At 60.7% G+C, this 20,854-nt stretch overlaps 1 protein-coding gene across 6 annotated transcripts in view; it reads right to left on the minus strand.

Moving 5' to 3' along the window:
* LOC138760275 (protein-tyrosine kinase 2-beta-like) overlaps positions 1-20,854 on the minus strand; it is a 159,687-nt gene that overhangs the window by 109,762 nt on the left and 29,071 nt on the right. For 2 of the 6 annotated variants that reach the window (XM_069930632.1, XM_069930630.1), the window contains exon 1: positions 6,785-6,868. The exons of the other annotated variants lie outside the window; for them this stretch is intronic. The gene's annotated coding sequence lies outside the window, so the exon portion shown is untranslated. Of the gene's footprint in view, positions 1-6,784; positions 6,869-20,854 lie in introns of those variants that run through there. 6 annotated transcript variants of the gene reach the window in all.

Here is a 20,854-nt window from a genome sequence, read left to right on the forward strand (position 1 = left end):
GGTCACGTCTCCAGAATGGAGGAACATCGCCTTCCCAAGATCGTGTTATATGGCAAGCTCTCCACTGGCCACCGAGACAGAGGTGCACCAAAGAAGAGGTACAAGGACTGCCTAAAGAAATCTCTTGGTGCCTGCCACATTGACCACCGCCAGTGGGCTGATATCGCCTCAAACCGTGCATCTTGGCGCCTCACAGTTCGGCGGGCAGCAACCTCCTTTGAAGAAGACTGCAGAGCCCACCTCACTGACAAAATGCAAAGGAGGAAAAACCCAACACCCAACCCCAACCAACCAATTTTCCCCTGCAACCGCTGCAACCGTGTCTGCCTGTCCCGCATCGGACTTGTCAGCCACAAACGAGCCTGCAGCTGACGTGGACATTACCCCTCCATAAATCTTCGTCCGCTAAGCCAACCCAAAGAAGAAAAAGAAGCCAGCTGGATACGGGATATGCAGTACATGCTGTGAGTTTAGCTTTCCAAATGGCCTTTGACAAGGAGCCGCACATGAGGCTATTTGACAAGATGAGAGCCCACGGTGTAACAGGAAACAGACTAGTGTGGGGAGAGCATTGGCCGATTGGCAGGAAGCAGAGAGTCGGAATACAGGACCCATATTCTGGTGGCTGCTAGTTGCTGGTGGAGACCACAGGGGTCGGGGTTGGGGCCACTTCTTTTTCTGTTGTACATTCATGATTTGGATCCTGGATTGAACGGGTTTGCAGATGATATGAAGGGAGGTGGAGGAGCAGGTTGTTTAGGGGGAACAGGGAGGCTGCAGAAGGACTTCGACAGATGAGAACGGGCAGAGAAGGGACAAATGAAATATAATGTCGTAGAATGTACGGTTATGCAGATTGTTAGACAAAAATAAACAGCCAGGCTATTTCGAAACGGGGAGTAAATTGAAAATCCCCAGGTGTGAAGGGACCTGGGATCCTTGTGCAGGAGCCTGAAGATAAACTTGCAGGTTGAGTCGGGGGTGAAGAAGGAAAAGGCAATGTTGGCGTTTGTTTCAAGAGGAATTGAATCTAAGAGCAGGGATGTGATGTTGAGGTTTATCAGGCCCTGGTGAGGCCTCACGTGCGCAGTTTTGGGCTCCTCGTTTAAGAAAGGATGTGATGACATTGGAGAGGGTTCGGAGGTGGTCCACAAAGATGATTCCGGGAATGAAAGGGTTGTCATATGTGGAGCGTTTGATGCTCTTGGCCTGGACTCATTGGAATTTAGGAGTATGAAAGAGGATCTCATTGAAACATTTTGAATGTTGAAAGGCGTGGACAGAGTAGATGTAGAAAGGTTGTTCCCCATGGCTGGAGAGTCTAGGGCAAGAGGGCACAACTTCAGGATCGAAGGTTGTCCACTTAGAACAGAGATGCTGAGGAACTACTCCAGCCAGAGGGAGGTGAATCTGTGGAATTTGTGCCACAGGTGGTTGTTGAGGCCGAGTCATTGGGTGTATTTAAGGCAGAGATTGATAGGTTCTTGATTAGCCAGGGCATCAAAGGTTATGGGGAGAAGGCCGGGCAGTGGGGCTGAGTGGGGAAATGGATCAGCTCATGATTGAATGGCGGGGAAAACTCATTGGGCTGAATGGTCTATTTCTGCTCTGATATGATCTCAGTATTCTGACTGGCTCCAACATTGTCTGGGTCGGAGGTGCCAATGCAGGACAGGAAAAGATTACAGAGGGTTGTTAACTCGGCCTGCAACATCACAGACACCAGACTTTATTCCATCAAGGACATCTACAAGAGGCTGTGTCTTAAGAAAGCTGCCTCTATCCTCAAGGCCACCACCCAGGCCATGCCCTCTTCACTCCGCTACCATCAGGGAAAAAATACAGGAGCCTGAAGACAAGCACCCAACGGCACAAGGACAGCTTCTTCCCCTCGGCCATCAGATTCCTGAACGGACGATGAACCGCACACATGACCTCACTTTTTTTTTGTTTTAAATTTTATCTTTAGGACCTTGTTCTACACAGCACCTCCTGCCACCTAACAACCAATTTTGTGACACATGTTCATGGTAATAAACCTGATTCCGATCGTAGTGTGGACACTACAGGTGCCAATTCATAAACACCAGGGCCCCACAGATTGTATCAGAGTCCACCACAGTCACAGATCTACACAGCATGGAAACAGCCCCTTCAGCCCGACATCCATACTGACCAAGGTACCTGTGTTCAGCCCACATCCCTGGGGTGGAACAGTTGGCCTAGAGATTAACGCAACACTTTTATAGGGCCAGCGATCGGAACTTGGGTTCGAATCCCACGCTGTCTGTGAGGAGTTTGTACATTCTCCCCGTATCTGCGTGGGTTTCCCCCGGGGACTCTGGTTTCCTTCCTCCATTCGAAATGTAATAGGGGTTGTCAGCCAATTAGGCAAGCATGGAATCGTGGGCTGAAAGGGCCTGTTGCTGTGTTTTGTCTAAAAAAAAATCACTCCACACCTTCCCGATCCATGAACCTGTCTAAATGTCTTCCAAACGTTGCTTTTATCCCAGTCACTGGCAACTCCTTCCACACACCCACCACCCTCTGCGTGGAGAAGGTGCCCACCCACCACCCTCTGCGTGGAGAAGGTGCCCACCCACCACCCTCTGCGTGGAGAAGGTGCCCACCCACCAACCGCTGCGTGGAGAAGGTGCCCACCCACCACCCGCTGCGTGGAGAAGGTGCCCACCCACCACCCGCTGCGTGGAGAAGGTGCCCACCCACCACCCTCTGCGTGGAGAAGGTGCCCACCCACCACCCTCTGCGTGGAGAAGGTGCCCACCCACCACCCTCTGCGTGGAGAAGGTGCCCACCCACCACCCTCTGCGTGGAGAAGGTGCCCACCCACCACCCTCTGCGTGGAGAAGGTGCCCACCCACCACCCTCTGCGTGGAGAAGGTGCCCACCCACCACCCTCTGCGTGGAGAAGGTGCCCACCCACCACCCTCTGCGTGGAGAAGGTGCCCACCCACCACCCTCTGCGTGGAGAAGGTGCCCACCCACCACCCTCTGCGTGGAGAGGGTGCCCACCCACCACCCTCTGCGTGGAGAAGGTGCCCACCCACCACCCTCTGCGTGGAGAAGGTGCCCACCCACCACCCTCTGCGTGGAGAAGGTGCCCACCCACCACCCTCTGCGTGGAGAAGGTGCCCCATTCTTTAAATCTCTGCCTCTCACTGCAGCACCTCTGTCGTGCTGTATGTCTAAATTTTTTAAATGAAATAATTTAAAATGTTAAAATGTAAAAGTTCAAAGGCCCCTTTTATTCGCTGGTACTAACAAATAAAAATATAATATACATCATATTCCTCAACTTTCGTCTGCCACAAAGGCATGAGCATTAGCCCCAAATCAAAGCAAAAGATTCTCTGCCTCCCCCCACACTCCCAGCAGGGTCTTCCTGGTCTCCCCATTCTCTGGGTCCCGCCACATCCTGTCGGCATCTCTCACCTTCATCCAGGTTTATCACCTCTGATAATGAGAAGACTTCCTGTGCCTACCTTGTCAACACCCTTCATTGTGAACATCAATCATGTCATCTCTCAACCTAGCTCCCACCCAGAAGTGACCCAGCCTCTCCACATAACCAAAACGTTCCCTGCCAGCCAGCATCCCTCTGCTCCCTCTCCAGCATCATTACATTGTTCTCAGGTGCAACTCTTCCAACTGCAGGGAAAGATTCAGACTGCCTGCCCCTTCGTGATTTTATAAACCCATATCAGATCTCCCTTCAGCCTCTAACGTTCTAGAGAAAACAACCCAGGTTTATCCAACCTCTTATCCCACATGTGTGTTCAGTTCTGGTCACCTCATTATGGGAAGGATGTGGAAGCTGTGGAGAGGAGGCAGAGGAGATTTACCAGGATGTTGCCTAGATTAGGAATCAAGTCTATGAGGCAAGGTTGGCAGAGCTGGGACTTTTCTCTTCAGAGAGTAGAAGATGAGAGGAGACTTAATAGAGGTTTACAAGATTCTGAGAGGCATTGATAGGGTGGACGGCCAGCGCCTGTTTCCCAGGGCAGGATCAGCAAACACCAGAGGACGTGTGTACAAAGTGAAGGGAGGGAAGTTTAGGGGAAACCTCAGGGGTAAGTGTTTTATGCAGAAAGTTGTGGGGGCCTGGAATTCCTTCCAAAGAAAAAATTGGTGGCATTTAAGAGACTCTTGGATGAAGAAAAATAGAGGGTTAAGGGGTAAGGAGGGTTTAGTATTTATTTTAGGGAATGTAGAGCTCGTCAAAAGAATCAAAGACTTGTTGATCCAAACCAAGGCTTTTATTAGCAAAAGACAGGAGCTCTTCACAGGTGGCCGACCAGTCCGGAATGATCCGACCTGGCTAGGGACACAACCCTTTAAGGCCCAGACAGTAGGCGTGGCTTAGCTCTCAGCCAATCGCTGTAAGCACAGTCTTCCGGGAGAAATAGTGGCGGTGGAGTCAATTGTATTATTTAAGAAAAGGTTGGACAGGTCTATGGATGAGAAGAAGATGGAGGGTTATGGGCATTGTGCAGGGAGGTGGGACTAGAAAGGGGTGTTTGGTTCGGTGCGGACTAGAAGGGCCAAATGGCCTGTTTCCGTGCTGTAATTGTTATGTTAGATACTGTAACTATATAGACTCTATACATTGGTGATAGATCTATACTATCACAGGGAATATATGGGTCGGGACCACATTGAGGGCCGAAGGACAAGCATTGTGCTGTTCGATGTTCTCTCCTTCAAGATCATGCACTTCAATCCAGGCCACACTCTGGTGAACAACTTGCGTTCCCTCTCCAAATCCACCACATCCTTCCTGAACTATAGTGATCAGAAACATCTCCTCCAAACTCTTGCACTCAGTGCCCAAGCCATTGAAGCAGGAGGTAACAGGCTTTCATCCAGGGTCCCTCAGTACGTCAATGTTGCGGAGAGCTCTGCCACTTCCTCTTGCGTTTCACCCCCTAAGGTATCACCTCACGCGAGTTCTGCTATTTCTTTGTTCATACCTCCAACTGACTGAAGCCCTGGTGGATTTGACAACCCACAACTCCACCAATACTTCTGTTGTTTGTGTTAGAAGCCCATCTACATTTTTGTCCCATCTCCCAGTCCGGCATCCTTCCTGTAATTCCATGAGCTCTCATCTTGTTAAGCAGTTTAGACAGGAAGGATACTCGCATGGGTTGAGTGTTGGTTAATGGGCAGGAAACAGAGAATGGGAACAAGGGGGATCCTGTTCTGGTTGGCTGCCAGTTGCTAGTGGTGTTCCACAGGGTCGGTGTTGGGGCCACTTCCTTGTAAGTGATTTGGTTGGTGGAATCGATGGCTTTGTGGCTAAATTTGCAGGTGATTCCAAATTAGGTGGTTGGGCAGGTGGTGCTGAGGACACGGAAAAGTTGCAGAGAGTAGGATAGACGAGGAGAACAGGCAGAGGTGGTAGATGAAATATAATGTTGGGGAGTGTAGGCTCATGCACTTGGGTCAAAGAAATGGACGGGAGGTGAAAGGATCCAAGGAGAGCTGGCTAATTGGATGTAAAATCTGCTTGGTGGCAGGAGGCAGAGGGCTGTTTAAATGGGGACCTGTGACAGGAGGTGTACACAGGATTGGTGCTGGGACTCTCATTGCTTGTGCATGACATGACTCAGATGCGAACGCTGGAGGCAGAATTAGTCCGCTTGCAGATGGCGTGAAGGTTAGTGGATAATGCTGGAGGATGACCAAAACTACAACAGGATACAGTTCCAATGGGATGCCGGGCGGAGTCGTGGCAGATGGAATTTATTTGGAGCAAGTGCAAGATGTCGAGGAGAGAGAGGACAGGCACAGTAAATGGGAAGGTGTTGATAATCTGACGAAACTTGGAGTTGAAGTCCATAGTTCCCTGCAAGTGGTAACTCAGGTCAAAAGGGTGTGGAAGCCACATAGCACGTCAGCATTCATAGATCAGGGTGTAGACTAGGAGGGGGATGTAATGGGGAAACTTTAAAAACACTGGTCAGACCATGAAACAGACCCCTTCGGCCCTTCTCATCTGTGCTGAACCTTTTTTTTGCCCAGTCCCACTAACCAGCACTCAGTCCATTCCCCCTCCCATCCATGTCCCTGTCCAAATTCCTCTGAAATGTTAACATTGAGCCCACATTCACCACTTCAGCTGGCAGCTCGTTCCACACCCCCACCACTCTTTGTGTGAAGAAGTTCCCCCTAAACATTTCCCCTTTCACCCTTAACCCATGACCTCTGGTTTGTATCTCATCCACCCTCAGTGGAAAAAGCCGACCTACATTTACTCTGTCTGTCCCCCTCATAATTTTAAATACCTCGATCAAATCTCCCCTCATTCTTCTACGCTCCAGGGAATAAAGTTCTAACCTGTTTAACCTTTCTCTGTAACTCAGTTCCTGAAGTCGGGGCAACATCCGAGTAAATCTTCTCCGCACTCTTTCTATCTCATTAATATCGTTCCTGTAGTTCAGTGACCAAAACTGCACACAATTCTCCAAATGTGGCCTCACCAATGTCTTATACAACTTTACCATCACATTCCAACTCCTGTACGCAATAACTTCAAGTTTTTTCCATCTGCTTGTGTGAAACAGTGTTCTCTGGTCCTCAGTACAAAAGCATGCAGTCACACACATAACGCACAGACAAACAAAACACGTGCAGGAAAAGTACTTTGATCTAAGAAGGCCAATATCCCACATGGAGCATTGTGAACAGTTCTGATCACCACACTGCAGGAAGGATCATGTTGCACACAGAGGGTGAAGAGGAAACTCATTAGGACACTCACCACTTGTTTGGAGGAGGTCTCAGTCACAGGGAGAGATGGGGTCGACCGGGCTGGTTTTCCCTGGAGCGAAGGAGGCCGAGGTGACTGGATCAAGGGGTACAAGATGATGCAGGGGTAGGGTAGATTGGTCCTTTGCCCATGCGAGAGGCATCTTGTTTTTGAGGGCAGAGGTTCAAGGTCAGAGGAAGGAGGTGATCTGAGGGGTATGTGGAGCTCCAATCTGGTCATCTAGATAATCAACCTCAGCCCATCCAAGGTGTCCCAGTTCCTCCACTTCTGGTCTCCAGTGTGTCTCAGATCTCTGTCCACCAACCCCCCGCCCCCCCCCCCCCCCCCCAATCTGATCAATGCCTGGAACATCTCCATACATAGCTCGATAAAAAATGAAAATCAGGTTTTACTGTCACCATGGAATTCATTGTTTAGTGGCAGCAGTGTTTTAAATTTAAACATACAATGTGGTAACTAGGCCTTCCAGCCCACGAGCCCGTGCCGCCCAATTACCCTACAACCCCGGTGCATTCTGAATGGTGGGAGGAAACTGGAGCCCCTGGGGAAAACCCACGCAGACATGGGGAGAACATGCACACTCCTTCCAGACAGCGCAGGATTCAAACCGCGGTGCCTGGTCGCTCTAGCGACAGCCGTGCTGTCCAGAAAAAGGTGCAAAATTACAATTTGTAAATACAAGAGTAAATAACTGGTGTTCGAGGTCTGTTCAGAAATTTGATGGAGGAAGGGAAGATGCACAGGAGGTGGTAGTCAGGCACAACCATCAGGTTTAAGACCATTGAATAGGATGGGATCCAGCTGCAGGGGGATGGGACGGGTAAAAAGTTCAGCAAAGAGACACACAATGGGTTAAAGAGCCTGGTCTGTGTTGTGCAGCTCTGTCACGTGATTGGCAGCTGATTAAGGAAGGCGAGGAAAGTTGGGGGCTTTGCCATTAATTGCCCCAGAGAGCTGCTGAGGCTTGGTGAACACACTTGACAGCAAGAAGTTTTGAATCGAAGGGCTTCGGGAGTGTGCCGTGATGTGACTGAAAGTTGGAGCAAGTAGTGGCGTACAGGAGGGAGACAGTTCGGCTCGTTGAGTGGTGTTACACCAACACCCCAGTGCTCAATATGAGCCAAACCAAGGAGATGATTGTGAAGATCAGGAGGAAGTCAGGGGAACGTCGTGGGCTCAGTAGTGGAGGGTCAAGAATTTCAAATTCCTGGGTGTCAATATCTCCAAGGATCCAACCTGGAGCCTCCACATTGATGGAATCACAAATAAAGTTCATCAATGGCTATAATTTGTGAGGTGTCTGACGAGATTCGATACGTCACCGAAGACTCTCCAAAACCTCTGCAGGTTGACCGTGGAGAGCATTCTGGCTGGTTGCATCACTGCCTGGTATGCAGATGCCAATGCACTGGTGAACTCAACCAGAGCCATCACGGGCACCAGACTCCACCCCATCGAGGACATCTACAAGAGGTGGTGTCTCGATCTTCAAGGACCCCCATCACCCAGACCGTGTCCTCTTCACTCTGCTACCATCGGGAAGGAGGTACAGGAGCCTGAAGACCACCACCCAGCGACCCAAGGACAGCTTCTTCCCCTCCACCATTGGAGTCCTGAACAGACAATAAACCACAGACGCTCCCTCACTTTTTTCTCATTTTTTCTGGACTATTTATTTTTTTAACCTCGTATTTATGGAATTGTACTTTCTCGTAATTTTGCACCATGTCCTGCACAAGCCCGCTACCACCAAACAGCAAATTTCACGACACGTTCACGGCCAGCACAGGTAACATAGCAGTTAACACAACGCTGTTTTACAAATCCCACGCTATCTGTAAGGAGTTTGTACGTTCTCCTTCTGTTTGCATGGGTTTTCCCCGGGGCCTCTGGTTTCCTTCCACCGTTCAAAAACGAACCAGTTTTTAAGAATAAATTGGATAGATACTTAGAGGGAGAAGACTGGGTGAAGGGGGGGCGTGGGTATGGAAGGGGTACAGGTCAGTGGGACTAGCAGAATGAAGTTTCAGCACAGACTAGAAGGGCCAAATGGCCTGCCTTCTCTGCTGAAGTTTTCTAAGATCTTTCCTCATAAGACTTCATTTCTAATTAGGCAACACCTCTTTGGCTCAAAGGTGGTCTGCAAGTGGGCGTGGAGTGGTGGGGGCGAGGGAATGAGGCAACAGCCTTGTCCATGGGAGGAGCAGCGTTTCAGAGGGGGACGACGGCAGCCCCGCCACTGATTCACCAGGAGCCTTTCCTCGCTGAGACACGACTTGGAAGTTGCACAACCTTTTCCAACCAGAGCCGGGCGGGTCCCACTCAGAGCCCGCACCCCTGATGTTGGGACGAGTGCATGTGCCCAGCAGGGATCTCTGCCCGGGGAGTTTGCTGAGACATCAAGATCCCACCTACCCAGGGAATTATCTCCCAGGGGAGGCATCCACCCAGGGCTCTCGCCCCCGGGGACCAGGGGAGGCGCAGGGAAGAGTGCATGAACCCACCCACCCAACAAGGGGAGGCGCAGCGACGAGTGCATGAACCCCAACCACCCAGGGCTCTCGCCCCCAGGGACCAGAGGAGGAGCAGCAACGAGTGCATGAACCCACCCACCCACACAGGACTCTCGCCCCAAGACACCAGGGGAGGCGCAGCGACAAGTGCATGAAGCCACCCACCCACCCACCCAGGGCTCTCGCCTCCAGGGGACCAGGCGAGGCGCAGCGACGAGTGCACGAACCCACCCACCCAGGGCTCTCGCGCCCAGGGACCAGGGGAGGAACAGCGACGAGTGCATGAACCCACCCACCCAGGGCTCTCGCCTCCAGGGACCAGGGGAGACGCAGCGACAAGTGCATGAATCCACCCACCGACCCAGGACTCTCGCCCCCAAGGACTAGGGGAAGCACAGCGACGAGTGCATGAACCCACCAACCCAGGGCTCTCGCCCCCAGGGACCAGGGGAGGCGCAGCGACGAGTGCATGAACCCACCCACCCAGGGTTCTCGCCCCCAGGGACCAGGAGAGGCACATCGACGAGGGCATGAACCCACCCACCCAGGGCTCTCACCCCGAGGGACCAGGGGAGGCGCAGCAACGAGTGCATGAACCCACCCACCCACCCAGGGCTCTCGCACCCAGGGACCAGGGGAAGCGCAGCGACGAGTGCATGAACCCACCTACCTACCCAGCACTCTCGCCCCCAGGGGAAGTGCAGCGACGAGTGCATGAACCCACCCACCCAGGACTCTCGCTCCCAGGGACCAGGGGAGGTGCAACGACGAGTGCATGTACCCGCTCACCCACCCAGGGCTCTCGCCCCCAGGGACCAGGGGAGGCGCAGCGACGAGAGCATAAACTCACCCACCCAGGGCTCTCGCCCCCAGGGACCAGGGGAGGCGCAGTGACAAGTGCATGAACCCACCCACCCAGGGACCAGGGGAGGCGCAGCGACGAGTGCATGAACCCACCCACCCAGGGCTCTCGCCCCCAGGGACCAGGGGAGGCGCAGCGACGAGTGCATGAACACACCCACCCAGGGCTCTCGCCCCCAGGGACGCACAGGGGAGGCGCAGCGACGAGTGCATGAACCCACCCACCCAGGACTCACGCCCCCAGGGACCAGGGGAGGCCCAGCGACGAGTGCATGAACCCACCCACCCAGGGCTCTCGCCCCAGGGACCAGGGACCAGGGGAGGCGCAGCGACGAGTGCATTAACCCACCCACCCAAGGCTCTCGCCCCCAGGGACCAGGGGAGGCGCAGCAACGAGTGCATGAACCCACCGACCCAGGCCTCTCGCCCTCAGGGACCAGGTGAGGCGCAGCGACGAGTGCATGAACCCACCCACCCAGGCCTCTCGCCCCCAGGGACCAGGGGAGGCGCAGCGACGAGTGCATGAACCCACCCACCTACCCAGGACTCGGGCCCCCAGGGACCAGAGGAAGCGCAGTGACGAGTGCATGAACCAACCCACCCAGGACTCTCGCCCCCAGGACCAGGGGAGGCGCAGCAACGAGTGCATGAACCCACCCACCCAGGGCTCTTGCCCCAAGGACCAGGGGAGGCGTAGGGACGAGTGCATGAACCCACCCACCCAGGGTCTCGCCCCCAGGGACCAGGGGGGCGCAGCGACGAGTGCATGAACCCACCCACCCAGGGCTCATGCCCCCAGGGACCAGGGGAGGCGCAGCGACGAGTGCATGAAGCCACCCACCCACCCAGGACTCTCGCCCCCAGGGACCAGGGGAGGCGCAGCGACGAGTGCATGAACCCAACCACCCAGGGCTCTCGCCCCAGGGACCAGGGGAGGCTCAGAGACGAGTGCATGAACCCACCCACACACACAGGACACTCGCCCCCAGGGACACACAGGGGAGGCGCAGCAACGAGTGCATGAACCCACCCATACAGGGCTCTCGCCCCCAGGGACCAGGGGAGGCGAAGCGACGAGTGCATGAACCCACCCACCCAGGACTCTCGCCCCCAGGGACCAGGGGAGGTGCAGCGACGAGTGCATGAACCCACCACCCAGGGTCTCGCCCCCAGGGACCAGGGGAGGCGCAGCGACGAGTGCATGTACCCACCCACCCAGGGCTCTCGCCCCCAAGGACACACAGAGGAGGCGCAGCGACGAGTGCATGAACCCACCCACCCAGGGCTCTTGCCCCCAGGGACACACAGGGGAGGTGCAGCGACGAGTGCATGAACCCACCCACCCAAGGCCCTCGCCCCCAGGGACACACAGGGGAGGTGCAGCAACGAGTGCATGAACCCACCCACCCAGGGCTCTCGTCCCCAGGGACCAGGGGAAGCACAGCGACGAGTGCATGAACCCACCCATCCAGGGCTCTCACCCCCAGGGACCAGGGGAGGCGCAGCGACGAGTGCATGAACCCACCCACCCAGGGCTCTCGCCCCCAGGGACCGGGGGGTTGCAGCGACGAGTGCATGAACCCACCCACCCAGGGCTCTCGCCCCCAGGGACCAGGGGAGGCGCAGCGACGAGTGCATGAACCCACCCACCCACCCAGGACTCTCGACCCCAGGGACCAGGGGAGGCGCAGCGACGAGTGCATGAACCCACACACCCAGGGCTCTCGCCCCCAGGGACACACAGGGGAGGTGCAGCGACGAGTGCATGAACCCACCCACCCAGGGCCCTCGCCCCCAGGGACACACAGGGGAGGTGCAGCGACGAGTGCATGAACCCACCCACCCAGGGCTCTCGTCCCCAGGGACCAGGGGAAGCACAGCGACGAGTGCATGAACCCACCCACCCACCCAGGACTCTCGCCCCCAGGACCAGGGGAGGCGCAGCAACGAGTGCATGAACCCACCCACCCAGGGCTCTTGCCCCCAAGGACCAGGGGAGGCGTAGGGACGAGTGCATGAACCCACCCACCCAGGGCTCTTGCCCCCAAGGACCAGGGGAGGCGTAGGGACGAGTGCATGAACCCACCCACCCAGGGCTCATGCCCCCAGGGACCAGGGGAGGCGCAGCGACGAGTGCATGAAGCCACCCACCCACCCAGGTTCTCGCCCCCAGGGACCAGGGGAGGCGCAGCGACGAGTGCATGAACCCACCCACCCACCCAGGACTCTCGACCCCAGGGACCAGGGGAGGCGCAGCGACGAGTGCATGAACCCACCCACCCACCCAGGTTCTCGCCCCCAGGGACCAAGGGAGGCGCAGCGACGAGTGCATGAACCCACCCACCCACCCAGGACTCTCGACCCCAGGGACCAGGGGAGGCGCAGCGACGAGTGCATGAACCCACCCACCCACCCAGGTTCTCGCCCCCAGGGACCAGGGGAGGCGCAGCGACGAGTGCATGAACCCACCCACCCACCCAGGACTCTCGACCCCAGGGACCAGGGGAGGCGCAGCGACGAGTGCATGAACCCACCCACCCACCCAGGACTCTCGACCCCAGGGACCAGGGGAGGCGCAGCGACGAGTGCATGAACCCACCCACCCACCCAGGACTCTCGACCCCAGGGACCAGGGGAGGCGCAGCGACGAGTGCATGAACCCACCCACCCACCCAGGACTCTCGACCCCAGGGACCAGGGGAGGCGCAGCGACGAGTGCATGAACCCACCCACCCACCCAGGACTCTCGACCCCAGGGACCAGGGGAGGCGCAGCGACGAGTGCATGAACCCACCCACCCACCCAGGGCTCTCGCCCCCAGGGACCAGGGGAGGCGCAGCGACGAGTGCATGAACCCACCCACCCAGGGCTCTCGCCCCCAGGGACCAGGGGAGGCGCAGCGACGAGTGCATGAACCCACCCATCCAGGGCTCTTGCCCCCAAGGACCAGGGGAGGCGTAGGGACGAGTGCATGAACCCACCCACCCAGGGCTCTTGCCCCCAAGGACCAGGGGAGGCGTAGGGACGAGTGCATGAACCCACCCACCCAGGGCTCATGCCCCCAGGGACCAGGGGAGGCGCAGCGACGAGTGCATGAAGCCACCCACCCACCCAGGTTCTCGCCCCCAGGGACCAGGGGAGGCGCAGCGACGAGTGCATGAACCCACCCACCCACCCAGGACTCTCGACCCCAGGGACCAGGGGAGGCGCAGCGACGAGTGCATGAACCCACCCACCCACCCAGGTTCTCGCCCCCAGGGACCAGGGGAGGCGCAGCGACGAGTGCATGAACCCACCCACCCACCCAGGACTCTCGACCCCAGGGACCAGGGGAGGCGCAGCGACGAGTGCATGAACCCACCCACCCAGGGCTCTCGCCCCCAGGGACCAGGGGAGGCGCAGCGACGAGTGCATGAACCCACCCACCCACCCAGGACTCTCGACCCCAGAGACCAGGGGAGGCGCAGCGACGAGTGCATGAACCCACCCACCCACCCAGGTTCTCGCCCCCAGGGACCAGGGGAGGCGCAGCGACGAGTGCATGAACCCACCCACCCACCCAGGACTCTCGACCCCAGAGACCAGGGGAGGCGCAGCGACGAGTGCATGAACCCACCCACCCACCCAGGACTCTCGACCCCAGGGACCAGGGGAGGCGCAGCGACGAGTGCATGAACCCACCCACCCACCCAGGACTCTCGACCCCAGAGACCAGGGGAGGCGCAGCGACGAGTGCATGAACCCACCCACCCACCCAGGACTCTCGACCCCAGGGACCAGGGGAGGCGCAGCGACGAGTGCATGAACCCACCCACCCACCCAGGACTCTCGACCCCAGAGACCAGGGGAGGCGCAGCGACGAGTGCATGAACCCACCCACCCACCCAGGACTCTCGACCCCAGGGACCAGGGGAGGCGCAGCGACGAGTGCATGAACCAACCCACCCACCCAGGACTCTCGACCCCAGGGACCAGGGGAGGCGCAGCGACGAGTGCATGAACCCACCCACCCACCCAGGACTCTCGACCCCAGGGACCAGGGGAGGCGCAGCGACGAGTGCATGAACCCACCCACCCACCCAGGACTCTCGACCCCAGGGACCAGGGGAGGCGCAGCGACGAGTGCATGAACCCACCCACCCACCCAGGACTCTCGACCCCAGGGACCAGGGGAGGCGCAGCGACGAGTGCATGAACCCACCCACCCACCCAGGACTCTCGACCCCAGGGACCAGGGGAGGCGCAGCGACGAGTGCATGAACCCACCCACCCACCCAGGTTCTCGCCCCCAGGGACCAGGGGAGGCGCAGCGACGAGTGCATGAACCCACCCACCCACCCAGGACTCTCGACCCCAGGGACCAGGGGAGGCGCAGCGACGAGTGCATGAACCCACCCACCCACCCAGGACTCTCGACCCCAGGGACCAGGGGAGGCGCAGCGACGAGTGCATGAACCCACCCACCCACCCAGGACTCTCGACCCCAGGGACCAGGGGAGGCGCAGCGACGAGTGCATGAACCCACCCACCCACCCAGGACTCTCGACCCCAGGGACCAGGGGAGGCGCAGCGACGAGTGCATGAACCCACCCACCCACCCAGGTTCTCGCCCCCAGGGACCAGGGGAGGCGCAGCGACGAGTGCATGAACCCACCCACCCACCCAGGACTCTCGACCCCAGGGACCAGGGGAGGCGCAGCGACGAGTGCATGAACCCACCCACCCACCCAGGGCTCTCGCCCCCAGGGACCAGGGGAGGCGCAGCGACGAGTGCATGAACCCACCCACCCACCCAGGGCTCTCGCCCCCAGGGACCAGGGGAGGCGCAGCGACGAGTGCATGAACCCACCCACCCAGGGCTCTCGCCCCCAGGGACCAGGGGAGGCGCAGCGACGAGTGCATGAACCCACACACCCAGGGCTCTCGCCCCCAGGGACACACAGGGGAGGTGCAGCGACGAGTGCATGAACCCACCCACCCAGGGCCCTCGCCCCCAGGGACACACAGGGGAGGTGCAGCGACGAGTGCATGAACCCACCCACCCAGGGCTCTCGTCCCCAGGGACCAGGGGAAGCACAGCGACGAGTGCATGAACCCACCCACCCACCCAGGACTCTCGCCCCCAGGACCAGGGGAGGCGCAGCAACGAGTGCATGAACCCACCCACCCAGGGCTCTTGCCCCCAAGGACCAGGGGAGGCGTAGGGACGAGTGCATGAACCCACCCACCCAGGGCTCTTGCCCCCAAGGACCAGGGGAGGCGTAGGGACGAGTGCATGAACCCACCCACCCAGGGCTCATGCCCCCAGGGACCAGGGGAGGCGCAGCGACGAGTGCATGAAGCCACCCACCCAACCAGGTTCTCGCCCCCAGGGACCAGGGGAGGCGCAGCGACGAGTGCATGAACCCACCCACCCACCCAGGACTCTCGACCCCAGGGACCAGGGGAGGCGCAGCGACGAGTGCATGAACCCACCCACCCACCCAGGTTCTCGCCCCCAGGGACCAAGGGAGGCGCAGCGACGAGTGCATGAACCCACCCACCCACCCAGGACTCTCGACCCCAGGGACCAGGGGAGGCGCAGCGACGAGTGCATGAACCCACCCACCCACCCAGGTTCTCGCCCCCAGGGACCAGGGGAGGCGCAGCGACGAGTGCATGAACCCACCCACCCACCCAGGACTCTCGACCCCAGGGACCAGGGGAGGCGCAGCGACGAGTGCATGAACCCACCCACCCACCCAGGACTCTCGACCCCAGGGACCAGGGGAGGCGCAGCGACGAGTGCATGAACCCACCCACCCACCCAGGACTCTCGACCCCAGGGACCAGGGGAGGCGCAGCGACGAGTGCATGAACCCACCCACCCACCCAGGACTCTCGACCCCAGGGACCAGGGGAGGCGCAGCGACGAGTGCATGAACCCACCCACCCACCCAGGACTCTCGACCCCAGGGACCAGGGGAGGCGCAGCGACGAGTGCATGAACCCACCCACCCACCCAGGGCTCTCGCCCCCAGGGACCAGGGGAGGCGCAGCGACGAGTGCATGAACCCACCCACCCAGGGCTCTCGCCCCCAGGGACCAGGGGAGGCGCAGCGACGAGTGCATGAACCCACCCATCCAGGGCTCTTGCCCCCAAGGACCAGGGGAGGCGTAGGGACGAGTGCATGAACCCACCCACCTAGGGCTCTTGCCCCCAAGGACCAGGGGAGGCGTAGGGACGAGTGCATGAACCCACCCACCCAGGGCTCATGCCCCCAGGGACCAGGGGAGGCGCAGCGACGAGTGCATGAAGCCACCCACCCACCCAGGTTCTCGCCCCCAGGGACCAGGGGAGGCGCAGCGACGAGTGCATGAACCCACCCACCCACCCAGGACTCTCGACCCCAGGGACCAGGGGAGGCGCAGCGACGAGTGCATGAACCCACCCACCCACCCAGGTTCTCGCCCCCAGGGACCAGGGGAGGCGCAGCGACGAGTGCATGAACCCACCCACCCACCCAGGACTCTCGACCCCAGGGACCAGGGGAGGCGCAGCGACGAGTGCATGAACCCACCCACCCAGGGCTCTCGCCCCCAGGGACCAGGGGAGGCGCAGCGACGAGTGCATGAACCCACCCACCCACCCAGGACTCTCGACCCCAGAGACCAGGGGAGGCGCAGCGACGAGTGCATGAACCCACCCACCCACCCAGGTTCTCGCCCCCAGGGACCAGGGGAGGCGCAGCGACGAGTGCATGAACCCACCCACCCACCCAGGACTCTCGACCCCAGAGACCAGGGGAGGCGCAGCGACGAGTGCATGAACCCACCCACCCACCCAGGACTCTCGACCCCAGGGACCAGGGGAGGCGCAGCGACGAGTGCATGAACCCACCCACCCACCCAGGACTCTCGACCCCAGAGACCAGGGGAGGCGCAGCGACGAGTGCATGAACCCACCCACCCACCCAGGACTCTCGACCCCAGGGACCAGGGGAGGCGCAGCGACGAGTGCATGAACCCACCCACCCACCCAGGACTCTCGACCCCAGAGACCAGGGGAGGCGCAGCGACGAGTGCATGAACCCACCCACCCACCCAGGACTCTCGACCCCAGGGACCAGGGGAGGCGCAGCGACGAGTGCATGAACCAACCCACCCACCCAGGACTCTCGACCCCAGGGACCAGGGGAGGCGCAGCGACGAGTGCATGAACCCACCCACCCACCCAGGACTCTCGACCCCAGGGACCAGGGGAGGCGCAGCGACGAGTGCATGAACCCACCCACCCACCCAGGACTCTCGACCCCAGGGACCAGGGGAGGCGCAGCGACGAGTGCATGAACCCACCCACCCACCCAGGACTCTCGACCCCAGGGACCAGGGGAGGCGCAGCGACGAGTGCATGAACCCACCCACCCACCCAGGACTCTCGACCCCAGGGACCAGGGGAGGCGCAGCGACGAGTGCATGAACCCACCCACCCACCCAGGTTCTCGCCCCCAGGGACCAGGGGAGGCGCAGCGACGAGTGCATGAACCCACCCACCCACCCAGGACTCTCGACCCCAGGGACCAGGGGAGGCGCAGCGACGAGTGCATGAACCCACCCACCCACCCAGGACTCTCGACCCCAGGGACCAGGGGAGGCGCAGCGACGAGTGCATGAACCCACCCACCCACCCAGGACTCTCGACCCCAGGGACCAGGGGAGGCGCAGCGACGAGTGCATGAACCCACCCACCCACCCAGGACTCTCGACCCCAGGGACCAGGGGAGGCGCAGCGACGAGTGCATGAACCCACCCACCCACCCAGGACTCTCGACCCCAGGGACCAGGGGAGGCGCAGCGACGAGTGCATGAACCCACCCACCCACCCAGGGCTCTCGCCCCCAGGGACCAGGGGAGGCGCAGCGACGAGTGCATGAACCCACCCACCCAGGGCTCTCGCCCCCAGGGACCAGGGGAGGCGCAGCGACGAGTGCATGAACCCACCCATCCAGGGCTCTTGCCCCCAAGGACCAGGGGAGGCGTAGGGACGAGTGCATGAACCCACCCACCCAGGGCTCTTGCCCCCAAGGACCAGGGGAGGCGTAGGGACGAGTGCATGAACCCACCCACCCAGGGCTCATGCCCCCAGGGACCAGGGGAGGCGCAGCGACGAGTGCATGAAGCCACCCACCCACCCAGGTTCTCGCCCCCAGGGACCAGGGGAGGCGCAGCGACGAGTGCATGAACCCACCCACCCACCCAGGACTCTCGACCCCAGGGACCAGGGGAGGCGCAGCGACGAGTGCATGAACCCACCCACCCACCCAGGTTCTCGCCCCCAGGGACCAGGGGAGGCGCAGCGACGAGTGCATGAACCCACCCACCCACCCAGGACTCTCGACCCCAGGGACCAGGGGAGGCGCAGCGACGAGTGCATGAACCCACCCACCCAGGGCTCTCGCCCCCAGGGACCAGGGGAGGCGCAGCGACGAGTGCATGAACCCACCCACCCACCCAGGACTCTCGACGCCAGAGACCAGGGGAGGCGCAGCGACAAGTGCATGAACCCACCCACCCACCCAGGACTCTCGACCCCAGGGACCAGGGGAGGCGCAGCGACGAGTGCATGAACCCACCCACCCACCCAGGACTCTCGACCCCAGGGACCAGGGGAGGCGCAGCGACGAGTGCATGAACCAACCCACCCACCCAGGACTCTCGACCCCAGGGACCAGGGGAGGCGCAGCGACGAGTGCATGAACCCACCCACCCACCCAGGACTCTCGACCCCAGGGACCAGGGGAGGCGCAGCGACGAGTGCATGAACCCACCCACCCACCCAGGACTCTCGACCCCAGGGACCAGGGGAGGCGCAGCGACGAGTGCATGAACCCACCCACCCACCCAGGACTCTCGACCCCAGGGACCAGGGGAGGCGCAGCGACGAGTGCATGAACCCACCCACCCACCCAGGGCTCTCGCCCCCAGGGACCAGGGGAGGCGCAGCGACGAGTGCATGAACCCACCCACCCAGGGCTCTCGCCCCCAGGGACCAGGGGAGGCGCAGCGACGAGTGCATGAACCCACCCACCCAGGGCTCTTGCCCCCAAGGACCAGGGGAGGCGTAGGGACGAGTGCATGAACCCACCCACCCAGGGCTCTTGCCCCCAAGGACCAGGGGAGGCGTAGGGACGAGTGCATGAACCCACCCACCCAGGGCTCATGCCCCCAGGGACCAGGGGAGGAGCAGCGACGAGTGCATGAAGCCACCCACCCACCCAGGTTCTCGCCCCCAGGGACCAGGGGAGGCGCAGCGACGAGTGCATGAACCCACCCACCCACCCAGGACTCTCGACCCCAGGGACCAGGGGAGGCGCTGCGACGAGTGAATGAACCCACCCACCCACCCAGGTTCTCGCCCCCAGGGACCAGGGGAGGCGCAGCGACGAGTGCATGAACCCACCCACCCACCCAGGACTCTCGACCCCAGGGACCAGGGGAGGCGCAGCGACGAGTGCATGAACCCACCCACCCAGGGCTCTCGCCCCCAGGGACCAGGGGAGGCGCAGCGACGAGTGCATGAACCCACCCACCCACCCAGGACTCTCGACCCCAGAGACCAGGGGAGGCGCAGCGACGAGTGCATGAACCCACCCACCCACCCAGGACTCTCGACCCCAGGGACCAGGGGAGGCGCAGCGACGAGTGCATGAACCCACCCACCCACCCAGGACTCTCGACCCCAGGGACCAGGGGAGGCGCAGCGACGAGTGCATGAACCCACCCACCCACCCAGGACTCTCGACCCCAGGGAACAGGGGAGGCGCAGCGACGAGTGCATGAACCCACCCACCCACCCAGGACTCTCGACCCCAGGGACCAGGGGAGGCGCAGCGACGAGTGCATGAACCCACCCACCCACCCAGGACTCTCGACCCCAGGGACCAGGGGAGGCGCAGCGACGAGTGCATGAACCAACCCACCCACCCAGGACTCTCGACCCCAGGGACCAGGGGAGGCGCAGCGACGAGTGCATGAACCCACCCACCCACCCAGGACTCTCGACCCCAGGGACCAGGGGAGGCGCAGCGACGAGTGCATGAACCCACCCACCCACCCAGGACTCTCGACCCCAGGGACCAGGGGAGGCGCAGCGACGAGTGCATGAACCCACCCACCCACCCAGGACTCTCGACCCCAGGGACCAGGGGAGGCGCAGCGACGAGTGCATGAACCCACCCACCCACCCAGGACTCTCGACCCCAGGGACCAGGGGAGGCGCAGCGACGAGTGCATGAACCCACCCACCCACCCAGGACTCTCGACCCCAGGGACCAGGGGAGGCGCAGCGACGAGTGCATGAACCCACCCACCCACCCAGGTTCTCGCCCCCAGGGACCAGGGGAGGCGCAGCGACGAGTGCATGAACCCACCCACCCACCCAGGACTCTCGACCCCAGGGACCAGGGGAGGCGCAGCGACGAGTGCATGAACCCACCCACCCACCCAGGACTCTCGACCCCAGGGACCAGGGGAGGCGCAGCGACGAGTGCATGAACCCACCCACCCACCCAGGACTCTCGACCCCAGGGACCAGGGGAGGCGCAGCGACGAGTGCATGAACCCACCCACCCACCCAGGACTCTCGACCCCAGGGACCAGGGGAGGCGCAGCGACGAGTGCATGAACCCACCCACCCACCCAGGACTCT

The sequence above is a fragment of the Narcine bancroftii genome, chromosome 4, assembly GCF_036971445.1.
Source record: "Narcine bancroftii isolate sNarBan1 chromosome 4, sNarBan1.hap1, whole genome shotgun sequence".
In the NCBI taxonomy this organism is placed as follows: Eukaryota; Metazoa; Chordata; class Chondrichthyes; order Torpediniformes; family Narcinidae; genus Narcine; species Narcine bancroftii.